The sequence below is a fragment of the Pinus tabuliformis genome, chromosome 2_1 (genome assembly GCF_031772625.1).
Source record: "Pinus tabuliformis cultivar Carrire ecotype Pingquan chromosome 2_1, CPIR1, whole genome shotgun sequence".
In the NCBI taxonomy this organism is placed as follows: domain Eukaryota; kingdom Viridiplantae; phylum Streptophyta; class Pinopsida; order Pinales; family Pinaceae; genus Pinus; species Pinus tabuliformis.
Window position 1 is genome coordinate 123,697,708 of NC_142299.1, and position 21,097 is coordinate 123,718,804.

The 21,097-nt window shown below is 39.0% G+C and overlaps 1 protein-coding gene across 4 annotated transcripts in view; it reads left to right on the forward strand.

The window, feature by feature from the left end:
* Window positions 1-21,097, forward strand: part of GCP1 (glycoprotease 1) — a 316,675-nt gene that overhangs the window by 142,220 nt on the left and 153,358 nt on the right. The window lies entirely within an intron of this gene.

The following is a 21,097-nucleotide window of genomic DNA, read 5'->3' on the forward strand; positions in this document are numbered from 1 at the left end:
ATCATTCTTGCATGCAAATTGATTCTTAGTTTGAAGAATGACTAGATTAGAATCCCCATTGATACTAAGCAACTTTATCCTCAAGTCTTTTGCCAAACCAAGACCCAACAATAGAAACTCATACTCTGCTACATTGTTGGTTGCACTGAATTCCAATCTATAGGCAAACTTGAATATGTGACCAAGAGGGGAGGTAAGGACAATTCCAACACCCTTACCATACCTAGAATGGGCACCATCAAAATTCATGTGCCAAACTCCATCTTTCTTACAATCCACATCCTTCTCCAAAGGAGGAAAATAATTAGCCAGGATAGCATATTTTCCCAAGTTATCAGATTCATACACAATTTCATTATGAGGCTCCTTGGGATTTTCTATATGAAACTTTCTCTCCAATTCCCTATCCAATTTAACCATGATGCCCTCACTATTAGGGATGGTAGCATAAGTTAAATCCATTTGCAAACTACCCCCAATATCAGCTCCCCACTTTCTAGACAATAACACCCCCCAAGCATCAGGCACATCAATCACCACAATATCCATGGTGGTCATAATGTCAGGATGTACAGCTAAGTGGACTTGAAGATCTTTTATCAAACCACACACTTCAATGGTCTTTGAATCCATTGCACAAATGTTGTGGTAGGGTCTAGAAATCCTCAAATTTAACTGATTCATGACTTTCTTAGTCATGACACAAGATGATGCCCCAGAGTCAAACATACAAATGTGTAAAAGCATTCCATTGAGCAACATAGTGATGAAAAAAGTTTGGTGGTCTTTGTTATCTCCACACATATCACTACTTTGCAAAGTGATAGGGGTATCCTCATATCTATCCTTAGAAAAATTAGACATTTCTTTTCCATTGGGAGCATCAATGGCTTTCAACAATTTATGTCTTTGGGAGGAAATCTTCATGATTTCAGTGACAGGAACTAAAATTTTAGCATTATTAATCCATCCTCCCAAGTCAATATTCAACTTCGGTGTGGGTGGAGTGAAAGTTTTACTATGATTTCTTTCTTTATTCTTTCCCCTTTCCTTATCCTTGGCTATCTCTAAAATCTGAGTTGAAGAAGGCTTCTGTCCATATAACTCAGTGATCCTATCCAAATCTTCAAAATTATTTATACTATAGGAGGATGGAGACTTTTTATTTACCTTCTAACTACTCTCCATAACTCCCATCCAATTTTCCAAGGACAAATGATGCTCTTTTCCAACTACATTGATTTGCTCACTTGTTCCCACCATATCTCCTTCTAGGATCCTTCTTGCATAAGGACAAGTGAGTTCATCATGTATGTCATCACAAGGTCTACAATAAGGCATGGAATCATCAACTAAGTTTGTAGACTCAAGTGGATTAGGTGGCCTATGGTCATTGGGAGGTCCTTTCTTTTGCCATCTATCATTTCCTCTATTTGGGAATCTCCCACCTTGATTTCTTTCCATGGCCACTAATCGATTTTGGATAGCATTCATTTGATTGGTGTGATTTGCCTCCATACTCTTGATGAGTTGGGTTAACTCCTTAATAGGGTCATGTGTAGTCTCTTCTTTGACCTTTCCTTTGGAATCATTCAGTTTCGATGGCCCTCTAGTGAAACCAGGAAGTTCAGACTTTCCTGATTGCTTTCTAGCCTTTTCCATTTTTAAGGCTTCAGTTTGAGCTACACCTAAATTCACAGGCTCCTTCCTCCTCAACTCATAAGCAGTGTCAACACCAAAAGCATCCAGATATGAGCATAAAAGAAATTCATCAGGAGGTTTAACAGTAGCAGGCATGCTTTTTACTAATCCATTGAATCTCTTGTTAAACTCCTCCATGGTTTCGTTATGATTTTTCTTCATATTGCTAATGGCGTTGATCAAATGGCTATTTTCCTTCTTCTCTCCAAACTTATCTAAAAATGCAGTTAGAATGGCTTGTAAAGAGTTATATGAGTTTGTAGGTTGCTTAGTGAGCCAATCAAGAGCATCCTCTTCTAAAGATAAAACAAAAAGTCTCATCTTCACATCCTCATAATTAGCAGTGTTACACCATTTAATGATACAAACATTAAAGCTTTTCACATGTGATGTAGCACTAATGGCATTGTTTTTTTTTTTTGCTGAAGCAAGAGACTATCCTTCTATTCCAATAAACCATAAGTAAAGTTACAATATATACAAAAAACCAGAATTAATCATGTACTCCGGAAAATCCAGGCCAATTTGCCAAGAAAATGACCCTCCAAACTAATTGAAGGACAAGTTAACCTCACAAATGGTATCCTCGGTTAACTGTTAACCCAAGGTCAAACTCCACCGTCCTTCCAACATGAACTCATAAAGTTTGATCATATAAGTGGCCCCACAAAAATGCCTGACCAAATCGGACTATCGGATCCAGCTACACAAACGAATGGCTCGGAGAAATATCGGAAAGCCAAAATGCTCGAACCTTACATCGTGATGGAGGGTGGTATTTTGTGCCCCCCCCTTGCCACGTGTTGAGAGCCTAGTGGAATCGCTCTCAACACGCCCATACCACTTACCATTCAGAAGCCCAGCGATCGCCTGGAAACCGCTAGGAAGCCGCTTTAAAGCCTGGATATCCAACCTGTAATAGGAATACATGAGAATTTCCGGCGCTGGGGGGATCCAGTCGTCCATCCCACGATAGCTTACTTCGGGCCTCACAACCGAAGCAACCATTGTCTGAACATTAAACTCTGTGATACAATATGAAGGAAGACGGAGACTGGTGATCTTACACCAAAGGATAATGTGACCACTCAGAAAATGCCCTTCGTCAAGATGCCAATCGAGGAATTGAGATTGCACTTGCAAACTGAGATTCATTCCGTGTCTTTCCTTCTTGCCCAATGTCTGAAATTTCTGTCCTCAACCGCTTGTTCATTGCAGAGAGCTTTTAATCTGCTTTGTCACGCCTCCTGCCACTTCATTTCAATCCTACTTTATGAAATAACCACTCCTTGGTTGGCTACTAAGTCCGCAAGTTTATTGGCTTTCCGACGAACATGATTGAAGCTAACAGTTCGAAGACCCAGGAGATGTTTTTGAATTCTTTGGTACACTTGTAATAGTCTCCAGTGTTTAGAGACCTTTTCTGGCGCTTTTCCACTATTGATTCTCTTAATCGCATTTATAGAGATTTTTGAGTCTACTTCAATAATGACATTTGAGCTGTGATTGAGGTTGAGAAGCCCTAGACATTGTTCCAAAGCCATTAATTCAGTGATGTTATTGGTTGCTATGCCTAAATGGCACTGGAATGTAAAGATTATATTCCCTTCTTCATCTCTTAACACCCCTCCATAACCTGCTGTTCCAGAGTTGCTTTTTGAAGCACCATCAATATTGCATTTCGGATAACCTTTCGGTGGAGGCTGCCAGACCTCCTTTTCCATTTCCAAATATCTTTCCTTTCTGTTAAGTCCATGGCAAGTGAACTCTTGCATGCCCAGATGCTTGAGGGATCTCAATTCATTCGGAGTGGGAGGGTTCTTGGGATAACAACGCAAAGTGGTGGATACTGTCTCCTTAATCTGTTTCAAGATCACATCCATAAGGCGAAGAGGAATAGTTTTTTCTTCCTTGAAGATTCTTTTATTCCTTTCTTTCCAAACATTCCAGATAATGAAACTTGGCGTAAAGGTCCATGCCAAATTAAGGATCTCATACTCCGAAAAGTTTTTTCTCCTCTTGTTTAGGGTATTAATGATACTACCCTTATCTCTATCAGTCTGTTGGAAAATGGTGTAAAAAGAATCCCACAACCAGGTGGTATAGGTGCAGCTATTGAGAATATGTTCCATAGTCTCCTCTTGAGCTCCACATAACTGACATTTAGAAGGTCCACTTCCTCATATTGTCCCAAGTTAATATTTTCTTGTGAAGAACTAACCACATGAAGAGCTTGATCTTCATCCACCCTTGGTGACTCCAAAGTTGTTGCCAAGATTTCGCCAAAATACAGGGATTGAGGTTCATGCTAAATCTTTTTGCTTCCTTAATATTAAAGGTGCCTTCTTTATTGAGGCCCCATCTTAATTGATCCTGCCGTCTGTTACCAAGATCTTCCTCTGTTTTAACATGCTCATGAGTTCTTCTACTTTTGATTTTGTGGCGCTGTCCTCTCTGCATTCTATATTTCTCCAGTTTCTCCATTTTCCCGAGTCATGAGGAAGATTCCAAAAATCTTTAACTTTTATTAAACCTTGGGACTTTGTTTCCTGCTTGAGGCTTATGAAGTACTCTCTTATCAGCGTTGGTTCTTGTTGCCATTTGTCTTCCCAGAAAAGAGCTAGATCTCCAACTCTGATTTCCCAGACGTTGTTGTTTTGTATCAGGCTTCTATTCTCCTAGGCTTTATTCCAGATGTGAGAGCCTTTTATGTTTCCAGACATTCTGATAAGATCATTTGTTTGCCATGAGCTTGTATATTTTTCTTTCCAGGTTTTAGCCCATTGAGCATCTGGTTCTTTAACCCACCTCCACCAGAGCCTAGCACCTAAAACGTTACTTAGAATCTCTTGATCATCTAAGCCTAGACCTCCATGACTTTTGGATTTACATATTTTATCCCAAGAGACCAGGGCTCATTTCTTCCTTGTTTCCTCCTTGCCTCAGAGGAAGTCTCTTTGGATATTCCTAAATTGCTGTAAGACCCCTTTGGGAGCTGGAAGGGCTGATAAAAAGAAAATGGGGATAGATTGCAGAACGACCTTTGTCAAAATCAACCTGCCAGCAAGGTTCAATGATTTGAAAGTCCATTTTTTGACTTTGTCTTGCATCTTGTTGAGCACCGGTTCCCAAATGCTTTTGTGCAATGGTTTAGCTGTAAGGGGAATTCCCAAATACTTTGAAGGGAGGGAATCCCTTTGAAAGCCCAAAATTCTGGAGATATTCCTCTGAATTGCAATGTTAGTATTTAAGAATTTTTTTTTTTTGATTTGGAGAGATTAACTTCCATACCTGTAGCCAAGGAAAAGTCATTAAGGATTTGTTTGTACGCTGAAGCTTCTCTGACTGTGGGAATACCCTGCAGCATGGTGTCATCCACAAATTGTTGGTGAGTCATTGCTTGGCCATTCTCCGTTAATTGAAGTCCCTTGATCTTTCCTAAGACTTTGGCTTGTTTAATGGATCCGCCCAATCCTTCCATCACGAGGATAAAGAGAAAGGGGGAGAGAGGGTCTCCCTGCCTGAGGCCTCTGGAAGGAGTGAAGATCTCTGAGGGCGAGCCATTCACCAAAATTGAAAAGCTGGAGGAAGTAACCAGAGCCATAACCCATCTGACCCAGTTGTGATCAAACCCAAAAGCAATAATGACCTTCTTGATGTAAATCCAGTTCACCTTGTCATATGCTTTTGCTATATCTAATTGCATGATCATATCGGCCTGCCTTTTGCTGGTAAGTGAATGAACTACCTCGTGGGCTTGAATAATGTTGTTTAGGATTTGTCTTCCTTCCACATAACCAGATTGTTCCCCTGAAATTAAAGAAGGAAGGAGAGGTTTGAGTCTGTTAGCCAAAATCTTGGATATGATTTTATACACCACATTGCATAAAGCAATGGGTTTGAACTTATCAGGAGTTAGGGTTGAGTCCTGTTTGGGGATAAGGGAGATGAATGAGGTGTTGAGGGCCTTCAGAATGGTCCTGCTTCTTCTGGAATCCTCTACAACTTTTAGAATATCCTTTTTGACAACCTTCCAGCAGGCTTTGAAAAAATCTACATTAAAACCATCTGGACTTGGAGCTTTGCCATTCTGCATGTCTTTGATAACCTCATTGATTTCTTCTTCGATTACTAGTTTATTCAAGTTAAAATTATCCTCTCTAGACACCATTTTCGGGATGTTTTTTGTAATTTCCTTGATGCATCGTTCTCTGTCTAGATTACTTTCCTTTGTGATGCCTCTGAAATGCTGAACTAGCACCTCTTCGATATTCTTGTGAGTGGTCTGAAGCTCCCCATTCTCATTCAATATCGAAGAGATTCTATTGTGCACTCGATTGGCCATGGTGGATCTGTGGAAAAATTTGGTATTTCATTCACCTTCTTTGAGCCATTGCACTCTAGACTTTTGTCTCCAGAAGATTTTCTCTTGATTGCATAAATTCCCCGATTCTTGGTTGTATTTATCAGCTTAATCACTTTTGATTTTATCAAAACCCTCTATTGTCGCGCGGATTGACACGACAACGCTCAGACCGGGAGCTGTCACCTTGATCCCCGATCCCTCCGTTTAAGCCTGTCTCCCACGGCTAAGGGGGGTAGACCCTATGAGATAATGAAGACCAACTGCCAAACAGTTGGTTGGGAGACACGAGACACGATGTGATAAGCACTAGATGGATTTGATTAATTTAGCAGACCAGTGCCTTAAGACATTGTTGTAAAAACAATTACTTGTTAAATGATATAGAAACATGAACCATGAACAACAATCATTTGTCATAAAAAAGGTATCATGCTAAATCACAATGACGAAAACGATATCCAGCAACTGAAAATTTTAAGAAGATAAATGCTTTAAACCACCACGAGAATCGTAAATCATTAACCAGATATCGTATTCGTATCTCGACTTGAAAATTTTAGATCTCAGCGTGAAAGATATAACATGAAAACAACTGAATCTGGCAAAAATAATTTTCCACAAAATTTTTTATACTTTTTCGAATTTTTTATTTTTTAAACTAAAAAGCAAAACCTAAAAAATAAAAAATTAACCTAACTATAAAAATAAAACTAAGGCTAAAATTTTATTTATTTATTTATTTTTTTATATCTAACTAAAAATTAAATTTCTAATTTATTTATTTATTTTTTTTAAATCTAAAAACGATTTAAAATGAAAATAAAAAAAATCTAAAATTAAAAAAATCTTAAAATCCTAAAAAATTAAATCTCAAACTAAAAATAAAGAATCTATTAAAATCTAATTAAAATCTAAAAACTAAATTATGCAAATATATAAACCTAAACTATAATCTAAAGAACTAAATCAAAATCTAAAAATCTAAAATCGTAACTATATTAAAACAAAATAAAATCTAAATAAAAAAAATCTACGCTAACTATGAATAAACGCTAAAACGTGCCATATGAATACAAAAATGAAATCGATTCATCTGCAGATCGATACGTTTACCTGGGCAAACGAAGACAAGGAACCCGATTCAAAACAGGAAGGAACGCATAAGGAATTTAGATGCATACACAGGTGACGGCGACAGACAGAAAGAGCTTGAATCGATTTTGCAGAGATTAGCTGTTCCGTCTGATTGAAATCTGGCCCTCATAATCGTGAAGGTATGCGGAAGCAGCATAGATGGCGTTTAAAAAAGGGAATGACGTGACCAACTTCAGGCATAAACAATGAAAACGTGCCCATAAACCTTCGAACAGCTGATGGCGGCCAGGAACGAATTTGAAATTTGATTTTGGAATAACCTTCTTTGAATCGCCTTCTGATCAGCTTCGACCCCTTCACACGCACGCAGACATTTTGCAGATTAAATGAGTTTTGAAACGCATGGGTACCCAAATCGTTGTGCAGGTGAAATGGCTGGGCATTTGACAGCGGACAGAAAGGAAACTTGAACCAGTTAGATGCAGGGTTTGTTGCCTAATGAATTGATGAATCACATCGAAGGCTGCTGAACCCTGGAGCTTCAACGTGAAATATTCATAGCCGTTTCACTGCTCAGGCTAACCACAGAAACCTTGACTGCGAGGGAAATAAATCCGTTGATTTCTTTGCTAATCACGTATGGAAACACGGTCACAGAGACCTCAGACTTATACTTGGCAAACCCTTAAAGAAAAACTCGGCTCCTGCAAGTTGCAAGGAAACAAAGCACTGATGATATATGCCTCAGACCGAAAAACTGAAAACCCTAAACCCTAGAACAACTGATTAATGTACAGATTTGGCCCCTTAATAGCCAGATTCAGCAATAAGCACGAAAATATTTTAAAGAAATAAAAATTTAAGGTTTTCACTGTGAAGAACTTCAGAAAATCTCTCATGTAAAATTTAAAAAATAAACTGAATGATAGACCCAGGATCAAATCCAACTGGGCTCAGCAAAAAATGCTTGCGGGAGTTGGCTGGTTCAGCCGAGAACTTTCCTGAACGCCCACTAATCTTCTTCAGCAAGAGTTTTTTGCACAGCTCAAAACAACCATCAGTAAAGAGGGCAAAAATGCTGCTAGATCTCAAAAAGTAATGGAGATACCTGCCATTACTTCAGAAACCCTAACAACACTCAAACCCTAGCAAGTGAACAAGATATCTGTGCTCACAATACTCTACAAAAAGCTATTATTAATGGCTGAAAATAAAATATTCAGAAAATGAAACAATCTCACAGCATTTCAAGAGAGTAATACCAGCAAGATATGGACCCCAAAGTCTTCTTTTATTAACTAGAAACAGATTTACAAGAGAGCTTCTTCAGTATCAGACTCCCAGATCCTATTCCAATTGATCTGAAAATGACCCCTAGCACCCTACTTAAAGGAAATGATCCCAACGGCTAGTTCGAGTGATCCATGTCGAAATGATCTCGACCGTTGATGAGGATCAAGACATCTCTTGATCTCATCCGTCGATTTATTAAAAATAATATTTTGCATTCATTCACTTAAAATATTATTATTTTATTAGTTAGGGTTTTTGCTCTATTTTTTAATTTTTATTTGTTTTATTATTTTATTATTTATTTTTTATTTTTTTAATTCATTTTAAAATGGATCATCGAACTAAGCCTTCGGAAACATCACCTAGGACCTAGGACTTAGGACACATGAGGGGATTTAAAACATTTTCAACCCTCAAGACGCATTTCATGATGACTTTTTACAATTTACATCTCAAGGGGACAAACCCACTTAACACAGACCCTCACAAATCACCCAGTTTCTGCGACACAACTATAATCTAGCAGATTAACACACTAGGATTCTCCTAAAGTTCTAATGACAAAATCCATCCCGGCTTTGGGGTCAGGTTGAAGGAAAACTTTGCCGATAGTAGATCGGTGAGACGAAAAACCTTCCGGGACGTAGATTATCATTAGAAAGTTAGGTCCACCTAGGCAACTTTACATACATGACTCTGATCTGCTAAGATTATTTACATTTCATACATGCAGACTGGGTTTACAATTAGATTGATCAAGCTGCTGATGACTGCTGGATGGCACGGACACGCTGATCAGGTGCTGCCCCTTTTTGCAAAGAAAAGGGGGGTGTACTGCATGGGTAGTTGACCGGTAGTGGTCAACATCTGGCTCTACTTGGGGACACGTTGCTCTTTGCAGGAATGTGAGAATCCAGAATCTGCATCCATACAACACCAAAATAAGTAGCGTCCATCCAAAAAGTCATCATATACATTAAGCACAGGAAACATAAAAGCTCTTCATTTATTAACTAATCTAGAAAAGCAAATCTAATCCTAAACAGAAAAAAATGCGGAAAAAACAAGGAGTAGGGTTAGAAATACGATACAAAGGATGCCCCATGGCATCAGATGTGTTCAATATAGTGTATATTGAGCATTTGCCTGCTTTCAGGCAAATCTGTCGGCTGCTTGTCGGATGTGCCATGTCCAATTTTGCATATGGTAGGACTTTTTCCTATCCGAAAATCAAGCTGCTCGCGGCCATCTGATGCGTCAAATCTTCTTCTCATTTTCTTTCTCTTGCGCTTTTTCTTTCTGGCTGGTTGTATGACTGATGACACGGAACTTTCTGTTTCAAAACTATCAGATGAAGTATGTAAGATATGCGTGCTATGTCTTTCTTCATCTTGCATCTGATCTTTATCATTTTTAAGTCTATCTGGATCTCCTTCAATTAACCATCTTTCAATCGAATCAATAACCTTCTCATAATAAGATGGAACTTGTTGTAACAAATGAGAAGGCTCTGGATCTGTTGATGTTCCCTGGTTTCTCTTATCTTCCAATTGCTGAAACCTTTGAACTTGTATTCTAATGGCATCCATCTGACTAGAGTGTTCAACCTTTATAGCACTGATTTGTCTGGCATGATGTTCTTCCATGTCTTTTATTACTTTATCATTCTTTTCCTTTATGTCCATCAAGCAATGCTGCATGGAGTTTATTTCTTCGTTCTGATTTGCTTGCATGGTGGCCAACTGATGATCCATAATTAATAACTTGTTTTGCATAGAATCAATTTCCCTATCATGATCAGCTTTCATGGTCGCCATATTTTCTTCTAAGCCTGACATCTTGCTTTGCATGAATCTAATTTCTGTTTCATGATTAGTCTTCATGGCCTCAATTTCTTTAGCATGCTGATTTTGCATAATCTCTATCTCCCTATTGCGCTTTTCAAGGTGGGTGCACAAAGTTCTCACGTCATTGACATAATTAGTTTGATTAGCCTCCATATTTTTTACCAGCATCATTAGTTCTTGTATAATTTGCTTTTGCTCTTCCTTTTCATTGTCATTTGTCCCTGATTTTCCACTATCATGGACTTGATCTGCATTAGTACTGGTGAATGACACATTCTGATCTTGAAATCTTTCTTCAACAACTGGACCTTTAATATGATTACTTTCTTCCTTTTGCACAATTTTAGAGATAGAAGGCAAGCTGTTTGGATTATCATATCTATCTTTAAAAGCATTGAGAATGTCTTGTAAAAAAGTGAAAAAATCATTAGGAAAATTATTAAACCAATTCAAGGCATCACCCTCTAAAGAATGGACAAATAGACGCATCTTGAAATCTTCATGATTATATTGAGGAAGTCTACAATATATGATCATTACACAAGTAAACCTGTTTAAATGCTGTCTAACAGCGACCGAATCACCACCCGAGAACTTAAATAATTTAGAAATAGCCTCTTTCGGAAGATCATGGAGATTATCAGTAAAACGACATGGCTTAAATGAATAATCCATGATGAATGATAAAGGATTAAAAGGATGATAGAACTAGATATCTGCTCAAGAAAATCAATAGATGAAAACAGTGGAGTCGCCACTTGAACAATAAATCTGATTCTAAGATCCAAAAAGGTACCAGCAAGCAGATATGAGGGAGGCTTCTTGTCTGGGAAAAATGAGAAAATGGAGTCGCCACCCAAACAAGAAACAAACCAAAGAGATATTGCTGATATGACGAAAAATAAGGCAATAAAAGACCCAAATGATAACCCAAAAGTTGAATATGCCAGCCCGAATGAGAAATGAGAAATATGAGAAAATGAATGTCGATGAAACTCCAGGAACAGAAAAACGGCACCAAAAATGTTGGCGTTGCCGGGCCAGATGAAAAGATAAGAAATGAGAAAAATGATTGTCGTTGAAACGCCGAGAAAACAATTTCCCCGACAACGACGCCAAAAAATGTTGTTGCGCGGATTGACACGACAACGCTCAGACCGGGGGCTGTCACCTTGATCCCCGATCCCTCCGTTTAAGCCTGTCTCCCGCGGCTAAGGGGGGTAGACCCTATGAGATAATGAAGACCAACTGCCAAACAGTTGGTTGGGAGACACGAGACACGATGTGATAAACACTAGATGGATTTGATTAATTTAGCAGACCAGTGCCTTAAGAGATTGTTGTAAAAACAATTACTTGTTAAATGATATAGAAACATGAACCATGAACAATAATCATTTGTCATCAAAAAGGTATCATGCTAAATCACAATGACCAAAACGATATTCAGCAACTGAAAATTTTAAGAAGATAAATGCTTTAAACCACCACGAGAATCGTAAATCATTAACCAGATATCGTATTCGTATCTCGACTTGAAAATTTTAGATCTCAGCGTGAAAGATATAACATGAAAACAACTGAATCTGGCAAAAATAATTTTCCACAAAAATTTTTATACTTTTTTTTTTTTTTTTTAAACTAAAAAGCAAAACCTAAAAAATAAAAAATTAACCTAACTATAAAAATAAAACTAAGGCTAAAATTTTATTTATTTATTTATTTATTTTTTTATATCTAACTAAAAATTAAATTTCTATTTTTTTTTTTTTTTTTTTAAATCTAAAAACGATTTAAAATGAAAATTAAAAAAATCTAAAATTAAAAAAATCTTAAAATCCTAAAAAATTAAATCTCAAACTAAAAATAAAGAATCTATTAAAATCTAATTAAAATCTAAAAACTAAATTATGCAAATATATAAACCTAAACTATAATCTAAAGAACTAAATCAAAATCTAAAAATCTAAAATCGTAACTATATTAAAACAAAATAAAATCTAAATAAAAAAAATCTACGCTAACTATGAATAAACGCTAAAACGTGCCATATGAATACAAAAATGAAATCAATTCATCTGCAGATCGATACGTTTACCTGGGCAAACGAAGACAAGGAACCCGATTCAAAACAGGAAGGAACGCATAAGGAATTTAGACGCATACACAGGTGACGGCGGCAGGAAGAAAGAGCTTGAATCGATTTTGCAGAGATTAGCTGTTCCGTCTGATTGAAATCTGGCCCTCATAATCGTGAAGGTATGCGGAAGCAGCATAGATGGCGTTTAAAAAAGGGAATGACGTGACCAGCTTCAGGCGTAAACAATGAAAACGTGCCCATAAACCTTCGAGCAGCTGATGGCGGCCAGGAATGAATTTGAAATTTGATTTTGGAATAACCTTCTTTGAATCGCCTTCTGATCAGCTTCGACCCCTTCACACGCACGCAGACATTTTGCAGATTAAATGAGTTTTGAAACGCATGGGTACCCAAATCGTTGTGCAGGTGAAATGGCTGGGCATTTGATAGCAGACAGAAAGGAAACTTGAACCAGTTAGATGCAGGGTTTGCTGCCTAACGAATTGATGAATCACATCGAAGGCTGCTGAACCCTGGAGCTTCAACGTGAAATATTCACAGCTGTTTCACTGCTCAGGCTAACCACAGAAACCTTGACTGCGAGGGAAATAAATCCGTTGATTTCTTTGCTAATCACGTATGAAACCACGGTCACAGAGACCTCAGACTTATACTTGGCAAACCCTTAAAGAAAAACTCGGCTCCTGCAAGTTGCAAGGAAACAAAGCACTGATGATATATGCCTCAGACCGAAAACTGAAAACCCTAAACCCTAGAACAACTGATTAATGTACAGATTTGGCCCCTTAATAGCCATATTCAGCAATAAGCACAAAAATATTTTAAAGAAATAAAAATTTAAGGTTTTCACTGTGAAGAACTTCAGAAAATCTCTCATGTAAAATTTAAAAAAATAAACTGAATGATAGACCCAGGATCAAATCCAACTGGGCTCAGCAAAAAATGCTTGCGGGAGTTGGCTGGTTCAGCCGAGAACTTCCCCGAACGCCCACTAATCTTCTTCAGAAAGAGTTTTCTGCACAGCTCAAAACAACCATCAGTAAAGAGGGAAAAAATGCTGCTAGATCTCAAAAAGTAATGGAGATACCTGCCATTAATTCAGAAACCCTAACAACACTCAAACCCTAGCAATTGAACAATATGCCTGTGCTCACAATACTCTACAAAAAACTATTATTAATGGCTGAAAATAAAATATACAGAAAATGAAACAATCTCACAGCATTTCAAGAGAGTAACACCAGCAAGATATGGACCCCAAAGTCTTCTTTTATTAACCAGAAACAGATTTACAAGAGAGCTTCTTCAGTATCAGACTCCCAGATCCTATTCCAATTGATCTGAAAATTACCCCTAGCACCCTACTTAAAGGAAATGATCCCAACGGCTAGTTCGAGTGATCCATGTCGAAATGATCTCGACCGTTGATGAGGATCAAGACATCTCTTGATCTCATCCGTCGATTTATTAAAAATAATATTTTGCATTCATTCACTTAAAATATTATTATTTTATTAGTTAGGGTTTTTGCTCTATTTTTTTTTTTTTTTAATTTTTATTTGTTTTATTATTTTATTATTTATTTTTTATTTTTTTTAATTCATTTTAAAATGGATCATCGAACTAAGCCTTCGGAAACATCACCTAGGACCTAGGACTTAGGACACATGAGGGGATTTAAAACATTTTCAACCCTCAAGACACATTTCATGATGACTTTTTACAATTTACATCTCAAGGGGACAAACCCACTTAACACAGACCCTCACAAATCACCCAGTTTCTGCGACACAACTATAATCTAGCAGATTAACACACTAGGATTCTCCTAAAGTTCTAATGACAAAATCCATCCCGGCTTTGGGGTCAGGTTGAAGGAAAACTTTGCCGATCGTAGATCGGTGAGACGAAAAACCTTCCGGGACGTAGATTATCATTAGAAAGTTAGGTCCACTTAGGCAACTTTACATACATGACTCTGATCTGCTAAGATTATTTACATTTCATACATGCAGATTGGGTTTACAATTAGATTGATCAAGCTGCTGATGACTGCTGGATGGCACAGACACGCTGATCAGGTGCTGCCCCTTTTTGCAAAGAAAAGGGGGGTGTACTGCATGGGTAGTTGACCGGTAGTGGTCAACACCCTCTATGATCAATGCTTGGTTTAGTTCATGTAGTTTAATTTCCACTGATTTTTTGACTACGAAATGTTTCCAAAATCCTTCTTGTTCCATTCTTTGAGTCTGAGTTTTATGTGCTTCAGTCTTTTATGAAGGAACATTTTGGTGCCCTGGATCTGCAGATCTTCGGACCACCATTTTATAATGTCGCTGAAGAAATTTGGGTGGGAGAGCTAGATATTCTCAAATCTGAAGGGTCTATTCCTGGGTGAGTCAATCCCCTTGATTTCTAGTTGAACCGGCCAGTGATCAGAGCCTCCAAAGGGGAGAACTCTAGCAGTTATTTCTTTATTAGTGAGCATCAACTCCTCTGAGATCAAAAATCTGTCTAGCTTGGAGGCGACCTGGGCATCACCTCCTCTTTTGTTATTCCAAGTAAACAGGTCATTGTGCATTTCAGGGTCAACCAGTTTCATATCTTTTGTGAAGGATTGGAACGCTACTGAATCTTTACCTAGTATTCTGGTACGTCCTTTTTTTTTTTTTCCGAAAGAGATTTAATCATGTTAAAATCTCCTCCCAAAACCCAAGGTATTTCTGCGTGTCTGCTTTTGAGGTCTACTAGGGAGTCTAGAAATCTGAGTTTCTCATCTATTCGTTGAGGACCATAAACATTCGTAACCAGGAAGGTATCTGACATCCCCGCTGGTTGAATGACAACTGATAAATAATTTCTCGATGCCTTCGCATCTATTATGCTGACTATTTGGGGATTCCATAGAGTGAGAGTGCCCCCAGCAGTGTTCTCTGCTTTAACTTCTAGAAACTCAAATCTATTCATCCATTTGCTATGTATTTGTTTCAGTTTCTGAATGGAGCATTTTGTTTCTTGAATGAAGATTATGTCTGGTGTTGCTAGTTTCATTATGTTACTTAGCATTCTTTGTTTCCTTTTACTACCTAGACCTTTGATATTCCAAGATATGAACTTCATAATTAAAGATTTGTAAAGGAGTAACTGGTTAGATCTTTCATCTTACCTGAGTCTATCATTAGCTTTCCACACACCATCAAGAGCTCATTTTGTTTTTTCCTGCCTCTCTTTTTTCCTGGATTTCTAGTAGCTAATCCTGGAGTTGATTTCATTGTTTTCACCCCTCTGTGCTCCTGTTTGTGAATGATTTTACCTTTATTCAGCCCTTTCTCTTGAGTTTTCCATAAAAACAACTGCTGTATTCTGTTGCATTCTTCTAGAGGCAGTGAATCTATTCCTCCTTTGGTTCCCTGCATCAAGAATCCTTCCAGATCCAGATTTTCCTTATCGAGAATTTCTTGTAGTTCATGATCTTCCAGATCTGTTTCACTTTGGATCATTTCTTGGTCCATCTCCATTTCTGTTTCACTTATTATCGCTTCTTTAGAGAGTCAATGCCTTGAGATTGTTTTTTGTTCTCTTCTTTGTCTTTTTCATTAGTGCCTTCCTCCTGATATTGGATCTCTCTTGAGATTTCTTCATTCTCTTCCAGCACTTGAAACTTGTTCTGACCAACCTTCTGCCCCTCGTTGTGTTGTTGCTTTAGTCCCCTTTTTCCCCCTTTTCCTCTACTTACCACTTTCTGAAAGTTATTTGAGTCCTTCGTTGCATTAAGTTTATCTTTGTTGTCTGCTTTACCAAGAGGGCAGTCTCTGAACAGATGTCCATGTTCGTGGCATCTGCGGCATCTGAAAGGGATATGCTCGTAGTCCACTGTCTGCACCCATTCCTCATCAAAAACTTCCAGGATGACTTCGTCCGGAAGTGCACCTAATAGATCCATTTCCACACATATCCTAGCAAAGGAGGTATATTTTCCTCTTCTAGTTGCTTTAGAAGCTTTGACAAAACGTCTTAGTTTATTTCCAATGGTAGCTAGTGATTCAGTTTGCCAATAATCAAGAGGTAGAGAATAGAGCCTTACCCACAATGGAACCGAAGAGAATGTTTCCCGCTCTGGGACAAAGTTCATTCTCCAAGGCCTCATGTAGAGCCCGATTGCTACAAAAAAGTAGGGTCCTCCTGTTAGTGTCAGTCTTTCCAGCGTTCCTACAGTGATCAAATATGCTCTTACAAAGTGGTCTCAGAGTGTCAAGGTCAAATTTTGTCATTTCAGTGAGTCTTCAAGCAAAATTTGGTCACTAGGCATTAGGTCTAGGGTTCGCCCAAATGTCAGTCCATGTCATCATTCAGCTAAGCCTATCATCATTCAGAGGGTTGTCATTATCATCTCAGTGTCTAATGAGTCATTGTACACCTTGTTCATGCTTCAGTTGTGCCTAGTCAAGGTCATTTCCCTCTCCTAGGGTTTTGGAGGTAATTTCTCTTGGGCGGCTAAGTAATCGGCAAAACTCATATCCCGATGTTCATACACCTTCCCCTATCCTTAAAGTACCCTATCAAACACTTCCCATCCCTTAGATCCGCCAAATTCCTCATTTTTGCACAAACCCTAGTTTCTAGCGACAACCTGGCAATTTTCTAGGTTTGGCCTGTGTTTTGCCCTTTTCGACCCCTTCCCCTCACTCAATCTCTGAGATTCCACTTTCCCCTGCTTCCTAACATCCCTCCCCACTCCCAAAAATTTCCCCAAGAATTTAGAAGCCCCCTATCCCCTTCATTTCGCTCCATTTCGACAAAATCCCTTGTTTCACACATCGGGACAAGTTGCACTCAAATGATGTTTCAGAGCAATAAAAGATGAATTTTGGAAATCTGAGAGAGGCTTTTGTCCATAACATGCCAAAGAAGAAAAACCTCCTTCACTTTTTGCACAGGTGTCATGGTTTTAGAGAAATGCCAAAATCACAATCGCCGGATCCAAGGAGTTTGGCCAAGGCACAAAAACGGAAAAAGAAGACCAATCCCCTTCGTATCTTGGCTGAGGCCTCTCTCACTCACCATGATACTCATTAGCATCCCCCTAGCAGCAAACTCAAGAAATTTTGAGAGTTTTGAAGCATTTTTGGCATTTTTGGGAATTTTACAGGTTTTGGCCATTTGACTGGTCTCACCCCGCGCGCGACCATACATGGGGGCAACTCAGAACGGGGAAAACTTTGCATTTTTGGAATTGTCATGCAAAAATACACTTGCCTACGGATGGGTTTCAGATTTTAGGGAGATTTGGGCTTCCAAAAGCTCAAAATACATGCAATTTTTGACTTTCTGCCCCTATTTAGAGTTGCAGAAAGCTGTCTTGGGAGAAATGACTTTTGAGGGGTCAAATCAACTCCAAATTCAGAAATTTTAGTGGGGTTGGAAAGTAGACTCGCAGACCTTTCCAACGAGCTATCTTGCACCTGATTTGGACACCGGGAAGGCCCTCAAACAGAGCTGTGAATGTGCGCGACCAGTCAGAGTGATGGTTCATGCTTCAGTTGTGCCTAGGCAAGGTCATTTCCCTCTCCTAGGGTTTTTGAGGTAATTTCTCTTGGGCGGCTAAGTAATCGGCAAAACTCATATCCCGATGTTCATACACCTTCCCCTATCCTTAAAGTACCCTATCAAACACTTCCCATCCCTTAGATCCGCCAAATTCCTCATTTTTGCACAAACCCTAGTTTCTAGCTACAACCTGGCAATTTTCTAGGTTTGGCCTGTGTTTTGCCCTTTTCGACCCCTTCCCCTCACTCAATCTCTGAGATTCCACTTTCCCCTGCTTCCTAACATCCCTCCCCACTCCCAAAAATTTCCCCAAGAATTTAGAAGCCCCCTATCCCCTTCATTTCGCTCCATTTCGACAAAATCCCTTGTTTCACACATCGGGACAAGTTGCACTCAAATGATGTTTCAGAGCAATAAAAGATGAATTTTGGAAATCTGAGAGAGGTTTTTGTCCATAACATGCCAAAGAAGAAAAACCTCCTTCACTTTTTGCACAGGTGTCATGGTTTTAGAGAAATGCCAAAATTACAATCGCCGGATCCAAGGAGTTTGGCCAAGGCACAAAAACGGAAAAAGAAGACCAATCCCCTTTGTATCTTGGCTGAGGCCTCTCTCACTCACCATGATACTCATTAGCATCCCCCTAGCAGCAAACTCAAGAAATTTTGAGAGTTTTGAAGCATTTTTGGCATTTTTGGGAATTTTACAGGTTTTGGCCATTTGACTGGTCTCACCCCGCGCGCGACCATACATGGGGTCAACTTAGAACGGGGAAAACTTTGCATTTTTGGAATTGTCATGCAAAAATACACTTGCCTATGGATGGGTTTCAGATTTTATGGAGATTTGGGCTTCCAAAAGCTCAAAATACATGCAATTTTTGACTTTCTGCCCCTATTTAGAGTTGCAGAAAGCTGTCTTGGGAGAAATGACTTTTGAGGGGTCAAATCAACTCCAAATTCAGAAATTCCAGTGGGGTTGGAAAGTAGACTCGCAGACCTTTCCAACGAGCTATCTTGCACCTGATTTGGACACCGGGAAGGCCCTCAAACAGAGCTGTGAATGTGCGCGACCAGTCAGAGTGATGTGCGCGACCTGTCAGGGAAATTTGCTTGTTTTGACCAGTTCGGCCAGCAAAACACTGTTTTTATCTTGGTTGACTTTTGAGGCATGTAAATGATGGATTTTTGTGTAATTTTCATGGCACTTAGATACTTTTACTCTCCTTGAACACTTCTAGAAGATTCTTTGATGTGAATGGTAAATATTTAATGCATGGATAGGTTTCCTAAGTTTTAGAAGCAAGTTGTTTTGACTGCCTATTATCTAGTGCTCAGTTTAGAATTAGTTGAAACAACTCCTAGGAAGCTGAGCTCGACCCCTAGAGGTGGGGAAAGGAGTTAGATCATCTATATTATGCCTTCTCTTGCTCATTTTCATGGTTGGACTCTTGAGGGAGAAGCTCCTATTGTATATTTTACTTGTATCTCTGCAATTTGAGGAAAAGGAAGACCAGGGTTTTGCAGACATCATTGGGATTCTTGTGGACTTTTGTGTTGATGGTGTGTTCTCTTATTCTAATTGTAAGTGTGTTTATGTGTTCCATCTCTTTCTTTACTGCAGCTTATTAAACAAATGAAGTGATAAAGTTTGAATTCATGCTTGCCATGCTCAGCTTTCAAATTTGTTTAATGTTTATGTTTTCCACTGTCTAGAGAGGATTCAAAGTCATTGTTTGCCCTCTTAGCTTCTCTTTTTCTTCCTTGATCACCCATCTCAGCTAAAGGCATCAGCACAAACTCCTACCTTGCCCCAAAGACCCACCTGCAGAAACTGTGTCAAATCCCCGCACCCTAAAATTGCAGATCCTCAATTTGCCACCAAAAAACCCCAAAAACCCCCAAATCAACCTTTTAATCAGTTTACTAGCCTAATATCAGTGTTACCTTTGATTGGTCATCTCGCCCCATTGAAAATTTGCCGAGATAGACCGGAGAGAGCCTTCTCATACCCCGTAGGGCTAGCTACGAGGTGAAATGTTTTGATGTTGCCTTGAAGGTTTACCTTCCTCAGCCTAGGGTGAAATCTCAAGCGCGAACACCTCCTTCGAATATTCGGTCTTTATCTTCGATGTTTGACAACAGCACTGTGAAGAATCCCTTTGACCCAAGATGTAGGTCAATGCTTCCTTTGGGTTTCCAGTCATACTTGATCCACGTTTGTAAAGCTTTTTCAGTGGGCCATAGTCCTATGAATTTACAGATAATGGCGTAGGTCCCCATATGTTCCCTGTGCGCCTGCAGAGCAGGATCATTTAATATTACTCTAGGAGTGATTTCTGCTTTTGGTGTGCAAGGTCTTTTTTGTTTTTTGTCTCTTGAACCCTGCCTTTTGTCTTCTTCCTCTTTGTCCTCTGTGCTACTGTTTTCCTTGTTTTTGGTCCCATCTTTTTCCTTTTTATTATCCTTGTTTTTTTCATTTGTACCATCTATGATGTTCCCTATTGGTGATTTACTTCTGCTAGCAACAACTTCTTTGTAGGAGGGAGCCGAGCTACCTCCTCCGCAGCCCACCATTAGAGACAAACGCTGCTGTTTTCAGAAACCCTGGCGTTTGGCTCTTCCGTGTCCCTCCAATTTCAAAGATCAGCACTAATGGCATTGTTACCTTGAAAGGAAGGTAACTTTTCAATAGCCTTGTCAGGGATATTGTGAGGATAGCCATTTATGTTAGTGAAGTCACAAGGAGCAAAAAGATCATTCATGCTATTAGGCTCTACTTTTTCTTGAAAAAGCAAATGAATATCAGAAATAGCCTCTTGCCCAAGGCTAGCAAGAGCTCTAAGAGGACCTGCTGCCCCCTTTGTCACTCACTGCGTCAACTTCTGTGTAGGGACTGCCCAGTGCCATTGTCTCTGCTTCTACGCTGTCTCTTCTCTGCTCTTGCCTCTCAACTGCTGTTGATATCCTCTCTCCTCCTCACCTGCAACTCTCCCTCTGAATCAATTTCCTCTTGCCGAACTCCGATCAGTGACGAAATCGATTTTACTCGAGTAACTGAGTATCTTCCTGGTGTATATTCCAAATACCCATCGAAGTCCATCTTATATGTGAAAATTCTATCACTGCAACAACTGATTTATTTACC